Below are 12,335 nucleotides of genomic sequence, written 5' to 3'. Positions count from 1 at the left end.
CTTGCTGCAGTGCTCGCTACTTGTCTCCGAAGTTGAGTAACAATTTCAGAGAGAATAGGCCCAGGGGTTCTGGGCTCTTCGTTCTCCTGATCTTGGTTCTCAGTACGAACGGTACGAGAACATCCTTTTTCTTAACATCCAATTATGCAAGGTAAAGGCTTGATATCTTACTTTAACCCTTCTAATCATACATAAATACGAATAGAGACAAGGGAAACTAAATCTTCTATCTTACTTTAGTACTCAAAAAATTAAGTACTCTATACTGCAGTTAATAATAAGAAAAGCAGAATAAAGAAATGATTTAAATACTTTCTTACTTGGAGACGGCGAGGATGATGCTTAGTGTGTTCTTTGGAATTCAAAGAGCAAGTGTAACAACCACCCTTCTTACTACTACTCTCTAAGGGCGACCGTTACCTAACTCCTACTCTACTTACTAGTGTCACTTATGCTATTATTAGCGACACTTAGATTTATCACGGTTCAGAGAAATTCCTACCGAAAAATTTCGGCAGAGTCTCCCCTGTACCGGTGACCAAATCTATAATACACAAGATATATACACAGCCACATGCGGCTGGATCACAATTTATTCACAACCACGCAGTAATAAATCATATCATAATCAAAAACTAATCTAGCAACATGAACTAAACTCAAGCTCCCAGAATGAAGCATAATAAGCTACAATGCACATCAAACTCAATCATAAACTCATAATTTCATAACAGAAATAAGGAAAATAAACTAGACATAAACTCTAAATAAATAAGTCTTGCTAGTCCCCTCTGGACCTCTCCATAGTTCAGTCACCACACACATCCATCATCACCACCACCCTGTCGCCTCCCTTCATATCTTAGCTTTTCCTTTATCTGCAGTAGGAGGAAAAAGAAAAGTATCTATAAGCGAAAACGCTTAGTAAGTACTAATCTATCTCACAAAACTCGAAATGCATAAATGAAATGCATAAGTGCTGAAACTGAAATAATAAAGCTATCTGCATGTGCTTATGGTATACAGAAAATGAACAGAATACAAATCATACTCAGTATCAAGCAGGATAACAAGAAACTAACAATGTAAACTTAGAATCAAAGAAAACTAACCATTCTTATTTATTCTAAGCTTGGAACTTATTTCATTTCTTGTATCCTTGTGTTAGAAATTAATCTTTTAATTTCTATCTTTTACTTTCTTCTTCCTTCTTTCTTCCTTCTTACTTAACTTTTCTTTCTTAGGTTTTCTTTTCTTGGTTTTCTTTTCTTTGGGCCCAGGCCTAGTACCAACTCATGCGCGTTCCCTAATAGGTTGGGGTTGCGAGCCACCAATCCTAAAAGAGCAGACCTCGGTCTACCAGGGCCAAGACCTCGGAAATGGTCACCTGGATTTGTTTAACGACAAGCTCTTGGATGTCGGGTACTAGCCTCTTGCTTGACTTACTTTTTATCTTTCTTATTCTTTTATCTTCCTTATTATCTTTTATTAAAGATTGTGGAAGTCCTTTAAATATACTTAACAAGTATGGGTGTATAATCAACTAACCATGCTATATAACAGAATAAAACAAGTAACTTAAAGCTTACTGATCATGCTATAAGCTAAACTAAAGAAAGCAATTTAAAGCCTTTGAATCATACGGTGAAAACATGGCAAAGGATGCTATTTTAGTGCTTCTAAACATGCTGTAAAATCAAGTATGGAATGATTCTAATCATGCTATAAATAAAGCAAAAGGAAGCTAACTTTAGAGCTTTCTAAGTATGCTGTAATAAAAGCAATATATGTAACTCTACACTTTCTATCATGCTGTAGAAACAGAGCATGGAATGCTACTTTAAGGACTTCTAAACCTGCTATTAAAACATGACAAAGAATACTACTTTAAGGCCTTTAAACATGCTATACAAAATAAGGTAACATGCTACTTTAAACTTCTTAAACATGCTATAAACGAAGCGTAAAGGAAACTAATTTGATCTTGCTAATCATGCTACAAAATAGAGCAAAAAGGAAGCTAATTTTGGACTTCCTAAACATGCTGGATAGGGTAGCAAAAGAATGCGACTTTAAGCTTTCTAACATGCTGTAAATAGAGCAAAAGAATACAACTTTAAGCTTCTTAAACACGCTGTCCAAAAACTAAATCCCTAATCAACTTTGATTCTATACCACATGACTTGAAAGCAAGGAAGGAAACTATAACAGAATATAGAGCTCAGACTGTATACTAATGCTTGCAAGAACTAATCTAGGAACTAGCATAGATGGTTGGAAACTAAAATGAAACCCAACGAAAATCCATCTGATGCAAATCCGACAAACTGTCAAGCTACACGATCCAGTTGCAACCCAATGGTAGGAAACATAAATCTGTACAGCATGCTTTAAATTCCAACATAAAGAATCTAACATTTCTAACAGGCAATTCATACAAATGGAACGGAAGGGAAACCTTAGCAATTCGGCTAGGTCCACAGAGCATGGAGAGAAAAGCCCTAGCATATGATTTCACTCGGCACAACAAAATCCGAAAGCAAGGAAACGAAATCCAAAGATTCGGAGCAACTCCTACCACAGGTGAGTAGTACTTACTTGCTTTCTTGGACTTACAACCGAGAAGAAGGGAAGGAGGGCTTCTAGGGCTCGGTAGCAGCTTTTCCGGCGTGTTCTCGGAGCTCTCGGGCTTCTCTCCGTCGGGAACAGCCACCGTGGATGAGGGACGGCTGGAATCAAGTCTCGCCGGCACCGGAATCTCCAACCCTAGCTCGCTCTAGGTTTCCGCCGCAGCTTTGCGCCGTCGCGAGGGAGAAGAGCGAAGAAGAATTTAGAGAGAAGAAGTTAGGTTTTCTAAAATCCCAAAACTTATTTCCTTTTATAAGTAATCGGATATAACTCAACTATACTATAACCTTATTTAACTCTATTTGAGATTAACATAAATCCCTTATCCCAGCTGGTCAAGCCGGTTTGGTTTGGTTTGGTCTGACCCGAGGTCGCGGGTTCGAACCTCTTCTCCAACACTTTTTGCTTAAACTTCTTTGGTTTTGTAAAAATACTAAACGACCTCCAAAAATTACGTAAAAATACTCTAAAAATTCCTAAAAATCTCTAGAATATTTTAAAGGCATTTTCAAATATTTTTATGGCCCTTTAGAACTTGAAATGGGAAAAATTGGGTCGTTACATCTCTAGGAACACGATTCATAACATATTGAAGGCTGTCTACTAGAGGATCTAGTACATAAAATACTTGATGTACTTGAGAAGGCATGACATAAGGATCATTCAAAGAGCACAGCTTCTTCATATTAACACAAGGAAGACCATAGTCATCTTTCTCCACTTGGTACCACTCACAATGGAACAAAACTACTTTGGATTTGGACTAATAATTGAGTTCTATTATTTCAATTATTGCACCATAGTAGTCAACATCTCCAACCACAGGATTTTTGTCCCTTGAGCTTGCAAAGCTAGGAGTTGATGCTCTTACAGAAACTCCACTATTCTGAGTCTTACATTTTGTGTCACGCACTTTTGTATAGAATCTATATCCATTGACATAATACCCAGTAAATCTCCTAGCTGTAGGACATGGACCTTTTGCTAACCAAAAAATGTGATCTGAAACACTATGGTTAATCACTTTTTCTCTCAGCTAATTAGTAAACTGGTTGCTGTGGTTTTGTGCTCGTGCCCATCTACTTCTTCCTAGCTGTCTATTAATATGAAGTTGATGTTCACTGCATTAATCAAGAACATGTATATTACCAAATGATGTACACTTCATTATACAATTAATTATTTATTGAAAAAATAGCAAAATCATGAAGCTAGTTTATAATGGGTAGTTAAACTATTTACCTTATATAATTATCAAGCTCTTTGCAATCAGAATTGAATAAGGCATATCGATGAGCTTGTTCACCACACACTGGATCTAGAGTGAAGAGTTTGTCTTTTCTTCTTTTCTTTCCTCCTAAAGGGTGTCCAGAATTTTTAAAAACTGTTGTGTTGGATTCATTTGAATAAACACAAGGCATGTCTAAATCTTGAGCACCCTTGTTTAGTCTAGTCTTCACACCTTCATCCATATACCATGAACAAAAAGTTGCGCATTCTTCAATCAAATACCCTTCAGCAATAGACCCCTCTACATACCTTCGATTTCGTACATAAGACTTTAATTTACCCAGATATCTTTCGACAGAAAACATCCATCGATATTGCACTGGTCCACCAAGCCTAACTTCATTTACCAAGTGAATCGGTAAGTGCATCATAATATCGAAAAAGGCTGGTAAGAATATCTTCTCAAGCTCACATAATATTTCAACAATTTCTGTTTCCAACTGATCGAGGTCTTCAAGCTTAACAACCTTACTGCACAAACATCGAAAGAAAGCACCCAATCTAATCAAAGGGATAACAACATGTTTGGGGAGAGATTTCCTAACCGCTACTTGAAGCAGGTATTGCAGTAAAATGTGAGCATCATGACTTTTATAACCAGCCACTTTTCTTTCTGAAGTGCGTACACACCTTGCTATGTTTGATGCACACCCATAAGGCAATTTGACTCCCTTTATGGCATGACAGAAAATATCTTTTTCAATTTTAGACATAGCATAACATGCCTTTTTCAAAACAACATTCTCACCATCAAGAGATAGCTCAGGTTGAAGGTTTTCTTTGATCCCCAATTCTATAAGGTCAAATCGAGCTTTTGCATGATCCTTTGACTTACCAGTTACATCCAACAATGTCCCTATCAAGCTATCACAAATATTTTTTTCAATGTGCATCACGTCAAGATTATGCCGACATAAATTGAATTGCCAATATGGCAATTCAAAAAATATTGACTTCTTTTTCCAAGGACATGTGGCATCATTTTTTTTCTTTCGAGTCTTCCCAAATTCATTCTTAAAGTTAGACAAGTCTCTCAAAGCCTCAACCCCGGTCAAAGGGGTTGGAGGTGGCCTATCCTCAGTATGCCCATTAAAAGAACTCTTATTACGACGCCATGGATGGTCCAAGTCTAAAAATCTGCGATGGTCCATATAGCATGTTTTCCTGCTGTGACTCAAGTACAAAGAACTAGTTTCATAATTACAACAAGGGCAAGCAAACTTGCCTTTAGTTTTCCATCCCGACAACATTGAGTAAGCTGGGAAGTCATTAATGGTCCATGTTAGGGCTGCATGCATTTGAAAAGTTTCATTTTTTAACTTATCATATGTTGCTAACCCATCATTCCACAACTCATTTAACTCATCAATCAAGGGTTGCAAGTAGACGTCAATATTATTCCCAGGAGATTCAGGGCCAGGAATTAGCAAAGACAAAATAAAGTACTCTGGCTTCATACACATCCATGGTGGTAAATTATAGTTAACCAACACCACAGGCCATGTACTGTGAGCAATACTCATTGTTCGAAATGGATTGAAACCATCACTAGCCAAGCCTAGCCTTACATTTCTACGTTCTTTTGCAAAATCAGGATACAACATATCAAACTCTTTCCAAGCTTTCCCGTCAGCCGGATGTCTTAAATTACCATCTTTAGGACGTCCTCTATCATGCCATGTCATATACATAGCAGATTCAGCACACATAAATAATCTTTGCAATCGGGATTTTAGAGGAAAATACCACAATACTTTAGCTGGAATGTTTGACAGTTTTTTCTCAGCCTCATTATTTGGTTTCTTGCCATCTTTTTCTTGTGATTGTTTCCACTTAGAAGCATGACATGTATGACACTCATTATCATTTTCATGCTCTTTCCAAAATAACATACAATCATTAGGACATGCATAAATTTTTTGACAATCCAAACCCAAATTTCTCAATATGTTTCTAGCTTCATTAAAATTTGGTGGAAGCTTTGCATCTGGAATCATTTCCCTTAAGAGCTGTAGAAGATCATTTAATGCTACATTACTAAGTCCATGAAGTGTCTTGTAAATAAACAACCTAATGATAAAAGAAAGTTTAGAAAAATTCTTGCACCCAGGATACAACTCTTGTTTATCCTCTTCAACCAACCTATAGAACTTTTTGGCTTCCTCATTTGGACCTTGTTGTACATTACTTGTTTCCTCTACGACATCTCTAAATCTATCATGCAATAATTCATCAATGTTATCATGCATTCTTGGAACATCGTCATCTAAATCTCTTGTAGTTTTCAATGATGATGGATCCTCTCCGTGAAAAATCCACAAATCATAATTTTCCACAAACCCCTCACTTTTCACATGATTATACACCTCATCTCTACGATACCAATATCGATTTTTACACCGCCTACAAGGACATTTAATTTGACCTCCCGAAGATGCTTTAGCAAATGATATGTTAAGAAAGTTCAACAACCCATTTTCAAATTCAGGCACCCATCTAGAAAAATACATCCAGCTTCTGTCTTCACCCATCACTCTAAAATTCTACAACTACAAACAAAGAGCCATAAATTGCTAGAACAATCTTTAATAGTATGAGCAAATGACTTTGATAAACCGGCTTTGACAAATTTGGTCACCTATTAGGTATAAAACCACCATTGTTAAATAGAATGAAGATATTTTGAGGAATTTGATAAAGATATAAGCATTTGTAATAATGTCACATTAGTGCTTTCTATTAGTAACAGAATTACCCAAGTCAAAGCAAGACTGATAAAATTATAATACCACATACCACACATATATAGGAATAGGAACAAGCTTAATTCAATTTTAGGAGCCTCAAGGAATAAGAACAACAATAGAAGCTGAATCAAATACATGCCATTATATATTATTGAAACATATATGATTTAATTAGACGGAAACATATTCTAAAATGCACATGTAAGTATGTATGCAATTGCAGAACCTTGAGAAGGTGGGCAGTATTGAAATTTGTTGATAAAGATATAAGAGAATTATTCATCAATAACATATCAAACTAGACATAAGAATTTGTTGATAAGGCCATGATCCTCGAGCAGATTTTTTTTTTCCTCTTCTCCCAACAGCATCAACCTGTGTTGCAACTTCCTCCTTTAGTTTCTCTTCTTCTCCCAGCAACAACAACTTGTGTTGCAACTTTCTCCTTAATTCACACTTATAAAATTTAACATGTCTACTAAAATTTAACACTTATAAATAAAGAACTGTATCACAAATGAAATTCACAAGGTAGAGAACTCAAGATATAGAGAAATCTTTATAACACAAGGACTCAAGAGGATACAAGATAACAATCTATAGTATCTTATAATTTATCTCACCTAAGAAAAAACAACAGTACAAAAAAATAACTCAATATGGTATCTTATTTTTATCATGTCCTAGGTGCAGCTTACTTTTCTTGATATGCTTTGAGATCTTTATTATAAGAACATGAATCTGTCAAACTCACTGTAGGAAGTTGCAACTCGCCAGGTTGGAAAAAGGCATCAAGAAACTATTGTAAGGTTCTCTTGAAAGCATGCACTATAAATAGATAGAACTCTTTTTTCTACAATTCATTTAAGAATGTTTAAGTTGAATTTTTAAAACTGTTTTATATGCTTATATAACCGTTTGGGTGATTGTTCTTGCAGCTTGAATTGGATTGATAAAAGAATTACTGGAAGCATTGCTTTTAAAACCTGATGCATTCCACTTATAGAACTGGAATTGCTTTGAGCGACACTAGATGTAGAAAAATATCTTCATACTCTTGTTTAACATTAGTTCATGTTTTGTGTCTTTGTCTAATAACTGGTGATAAAGATGTATTGCATCACGCGTAATTGAACAGTACCACAATCTTTTAAGAAAGCAATAGAAACAAAATAATAGAAAATACTGGCGATGATTAACAAAGAAGCAAACCAAGTGTATGCAAGACCTAAGTTCACATGCTCATGACTCACACAAGCGCATGACTCTGGAATCATCAGAACAGATTAACAGGATGAAAATGGAAAGAAAAGAAAGCATGTTGTCCTCAGGTGACAAGGGAGAGGTTAGCTAAGACCATGTTAGATCAAGGAATGTATCAGTACCTTGCTTGCTGTGGAGGTTCTTGCTGTGAAGATGGAGGCGCACGATGGAGGTGGTGGATGCGATGCTGCAAGGGAAATGAAGGAAGGAAGTGTGATGGAGGAAAGGCAGCTTGCGATGTGGAGAGAAAAAGGGCCTGCTGTGGAGAGATGTGGAGGCGATGTTGAGAGGAAAAGGGGTGGCTGCGGATCGGAGAGGAAACGAGTACGGAAGGAGGAAGTTAGGTTAATGGGAGAGAAAAAGGGTCGGCTGTGGAGAGATGTGGAGGCGATGTTGAGAGGAAAAGGTCGTGGCTGCGGATCGGAGAGGAAACGAGTACGGGAGGAGGAAGCTAGGTTAATGGGAGAGAAAAAGGGCCGGCTGTGGAGAGATGTGGAGGCGATGTTGAGAGGAAAAGGGGTGGCTGCGGATCGGAGAGGAAACGAGTACAGTAGGCGATGTTTAGGTTTTGTGAGTGAGCTCGCAAAATTAAAGGGAGTTCGCTAGTATTTTGTTCACAATGGCAGGCGGTTCGCGAGAGTTATTTGGCAAAAAATAATCCCGCGCGCGCCATTCATCAATTGCAACAGTTCTACAAAAGTGTTGCCTTTACTAATAACAAAGGCAACTCTACTAAATAATGTGTTGTATTTTAATTATAATACAACACTTATTTGTAAGTGTTGTATGTTTTTTCTAAAATTTGATATATAGCAACAATTTATTAAAGTGTTGCTTCCAAAGTGATACCTTAGGCTCATTTTGTAGTAGTGTTGGTTTTATACACGAAGATAATATGCTTAAATATGTTTAAGATGGTACAGGTATATATATAGTTAGTTATTGTATAAGGAGTATATATTTTGAGAATAAAATATATGATGCGGTGTTTTTATTTTTTTATTAAAAAAATGTTGTTTTGATGATTTTTATAATTTAATACGCCGCCCATCTTATATTATACCTCAACGATGCTAGCTTTTAGGTCTTCAATTTTATATTATGCCTCAATTATGTTAGTAAAAACGTGTCTCTGTCAAGAATAATAAACCTTTTCCGTTACATTTATTAAGGCACATCAATTATTTGCAATCACAATCCAATCACTTGAATGGACTCTAACCATAAAAATCAACGTCATAGAAATCTTGTGATTTGACTGTTGCAATTTTTTATGATCTCTATCGTTTTCATATAAATTGTCAATACTTTGATTCTCCTTGAAAATGATTTCAGTATCAATAAACAGTGAGGTGCTTTCAGAAGTTCTCTCAAAGAATAAATCTTTGACGTCAAGGAACTTTTTGCCAAAAGATTAATACTCATCAAAACTAATCAATATCATTAAATCTTACATATATATATAATACTAGAGATTAAATTCTTATCACAATGTCACTCGATGCGGATATATTGGAATGACTCAACTATAATTAGTAAAGGGAAGAGGGTATTTTAGTCTTTTGGGCATTTTGAAGGGAAGCACAACTTCAGCGCCGCCAAGCAAAGGGTCAGTTTTCCTCCCTCTTATGCTCCTCGCCGGCGACGATGCCGGCCACCGGCTGCTCCCTTCCTTCCCTTCCTCCGATCACCACATCCTCCCTCTCCCTCTCTCTTTCCGCAATTAGCATCGCCTCCGGCCTTTTCGGTGCAGATGCCGCCAAGCAGCCACATCGCCGTCGCAAACTAGCCGCCGCCTCCCTCCTTCACGCACGTCAGCCGACTATGACTCCCCCTGCTTCCTCTCTCGGACCCCGACATTGCCTCTTAGCTCTCCCTCTCCTCACGCCCACGAACCAACCGCTGCCCCTTCGCGGCTCTCTTTCTCACGGCAAGGAGGTCAACAGACCTTCTCGCCGCCTTCGCCCTAAGCACCGTCGCCTCCTCCAGCGAGCCCTGTCGCCGTCCCAACGGATGTCGCTTCTTGCGCCCGCCGCCGCTGCCTCCAGCAGCGGGTGCCACCTCCAGCGACCGACGTCGCTCGTACCATTTGTCTACGTCTGCCTTCGAGTCGAGAGGGTTTTCGGCCGGCGAGCCGATGTGGTTCCTGCCATCGAGCCGTTGTGCTTCACTATTCGCATCATTATTATGCTTGTGCATTACTAGTATTATCCGGGCTGCGTATCGTGTGTCGGCCTGCGAGCCGCTATCATATCCGGCCTGCGTGTTGTCTTCTTGGATCCTTGCTGTAGTGGATTCAATGTCGTCGCTTTCATGTCCGGCTCCTCAGCTGGCTCACACCCATCTACTTGTCAGGGTCATGACGACTCAGTCAACGCCGTGATCAGCTCACCGACCCATCCGAGGGCGCCCCCCGGGGCCAGGGTACGTCATTGTACTCGTCCTACGTTTACTTCATTGTTCTGCTATTATTTGATTGCTTATATAATTGTGGGACCCACCTCGAGCATCGGGGTACCAGGGACCGGGGTACCAGGGACCGGGGCAACCCGGTCACTGGATACAAGTGTTGTTGACCAGAGAATTTCGGATGACTTGGTCAACACAGAGGACAACCCACCATCCGGGTCATTGAGATGCAGTCAACATTCCAAACACGTCACACCGATAGGTTCGTCTTCTCAGCTTCCCGACAGGAAGATAATTGGCACCGTCTGTGGGAACGCACCTGATCTAGAACGTGAAAATGAACGACGAAGGAAAATTCTGCCATACTCATGACCTTGATGGATTTTGACGATTATATCATATTCTCCTCCATCCACGGGTATTCAGGAGTCGAGAAATTGAGTCAGATCCTTTGCTGGATGGCATGTCAGTTTTTCCGTTGTATTTTCTATTTCGATCATAGGATCTGCCATAGTTCTCCGGTCGAATACTCCCGTGTCGATCGGTCGGGCTTGTCCTACATTAGAGCCATAAGCTCGATCTCGAAGACTCCCGCGCCGATCGGCCGAGATTATATTTGTGAAGACTCCCGAGCTGATCGACCAGGATTATATTATATTAGAGTCACAGACTCACTGTCGAAGACCCCGTACCGATCGACCTGGTTTATATTATATCAGAGCCACAGACTCACTGTCGAAGACCCCGTGTCGATCGATTGGGTTTATATTATATCAGAGCCACTGGCTCACTGTCGAAGACCCCGTACCGATCGGTCGGGTTTATATTATATTAGAGCCACAGGCTCACTGTCGAAGACCCCGTGCCGATCGACCGGGTTTATATCATATTAGAGCCACATGCTCACTGTCGAAGACCCCGTGCCGATCGGTCAGACTTATATTTTATTACAGCCACGAGCTCGTTGTCAAAAACTCCCGTGTCGATCGGCCGAGCTTGAGTTATATTTGAAGACCGTTGAGCGGCAACATTAAACCCCAGAGTCGAAGTGGCGACTATAAAAAGCCCGCCTTAAAGACCATCGAGCGACGACATTAAACCCCAGAGTCGAAGCGGCAACTATAAAAACCCCGCCTTGAAGACCATCGAGCGGCGAAGTTAAACCCCAGAGTCGAAGCGGCGACTATAAAAATCCCGCCTTGAAGACCGTCGAGCGGCGACGTTAAACCCCAGAGTCGAAGCGGCAACTATAAAACCTAGCCTTGAAGACCATCGAGCGACGACGTTAAACCCCAAAGTCGAAGCGGCGATTATAAAAACCCCGCCTTGAAGACCGTCGAGCGGCGATGTTAAACCCCAGAGTCGAAGCGGCGACTATAAAAATCCCGCCTTGAATACAGTCGAGTGGCAACGTTAAACCCAGGTCTCCACCGACGGTCGAGCGGCGACCTTAAACCCGTGTCTCCACCGTCCAGCTTATCAGAACATCTATCTCCCCCATTCAGGGTCGAGCAGTCGTCACTGGTCTCGGACCAGCTTATCAGAGCATTTATCTCCCCCGTCCGAGGTCGAGAGGTCGTCATTGGTCGCAGATCAGCTTATCGGATATCTTATCTCCCCCGTTCGGGGTCGAGTGGTCATCACTGGTCGCGGACCAGCTTAGCGGATATTTTACCTCCCCCGTTCGGGGTCGAGCAGCCTTCACTGGTCACAGACCAACATGCCAGATATTCTATCTCCCCCGTTCAGGGTCGAGTGATTATCACTGGTCTCGGACCAGCTTATCAGTGCATTGTACTTCTTATCTCCCCCGTTCGGGGTCGAGTGATTATCACTGGTCTCGGACCAGCTTATCAGCGCATCGTACTTCTTATCTCCCCCGTTCGGGGTCGAGTGATTATCACTGGTCTCGGACCAGCTTATCAGCGCATCGTATTTCTCATCTCCCCCGCTCGGGGTCGAGCGGTCGCCACTGGTCTCGGACCAGCTTATCGGATA

Source organism: Zingiber officinale, chromosome 1A, assembly GCF_018446385.1.
Source record: "Zingiber officinale cultivar Zhangliang chromosome 1A, Zo_v1.1, whole genome shotgun sequence".
Classification (NCBI taxonomy): domain Eukaryota; kingdom Viridiplantae; phylum Streptophyta; class Magnoliopsida; order Zingiberales; family Zingiberaceae; genus Zingiber; species Zingiber officinale.
This window is presented reverse-complemented; position numbering follows the sequence as displayed.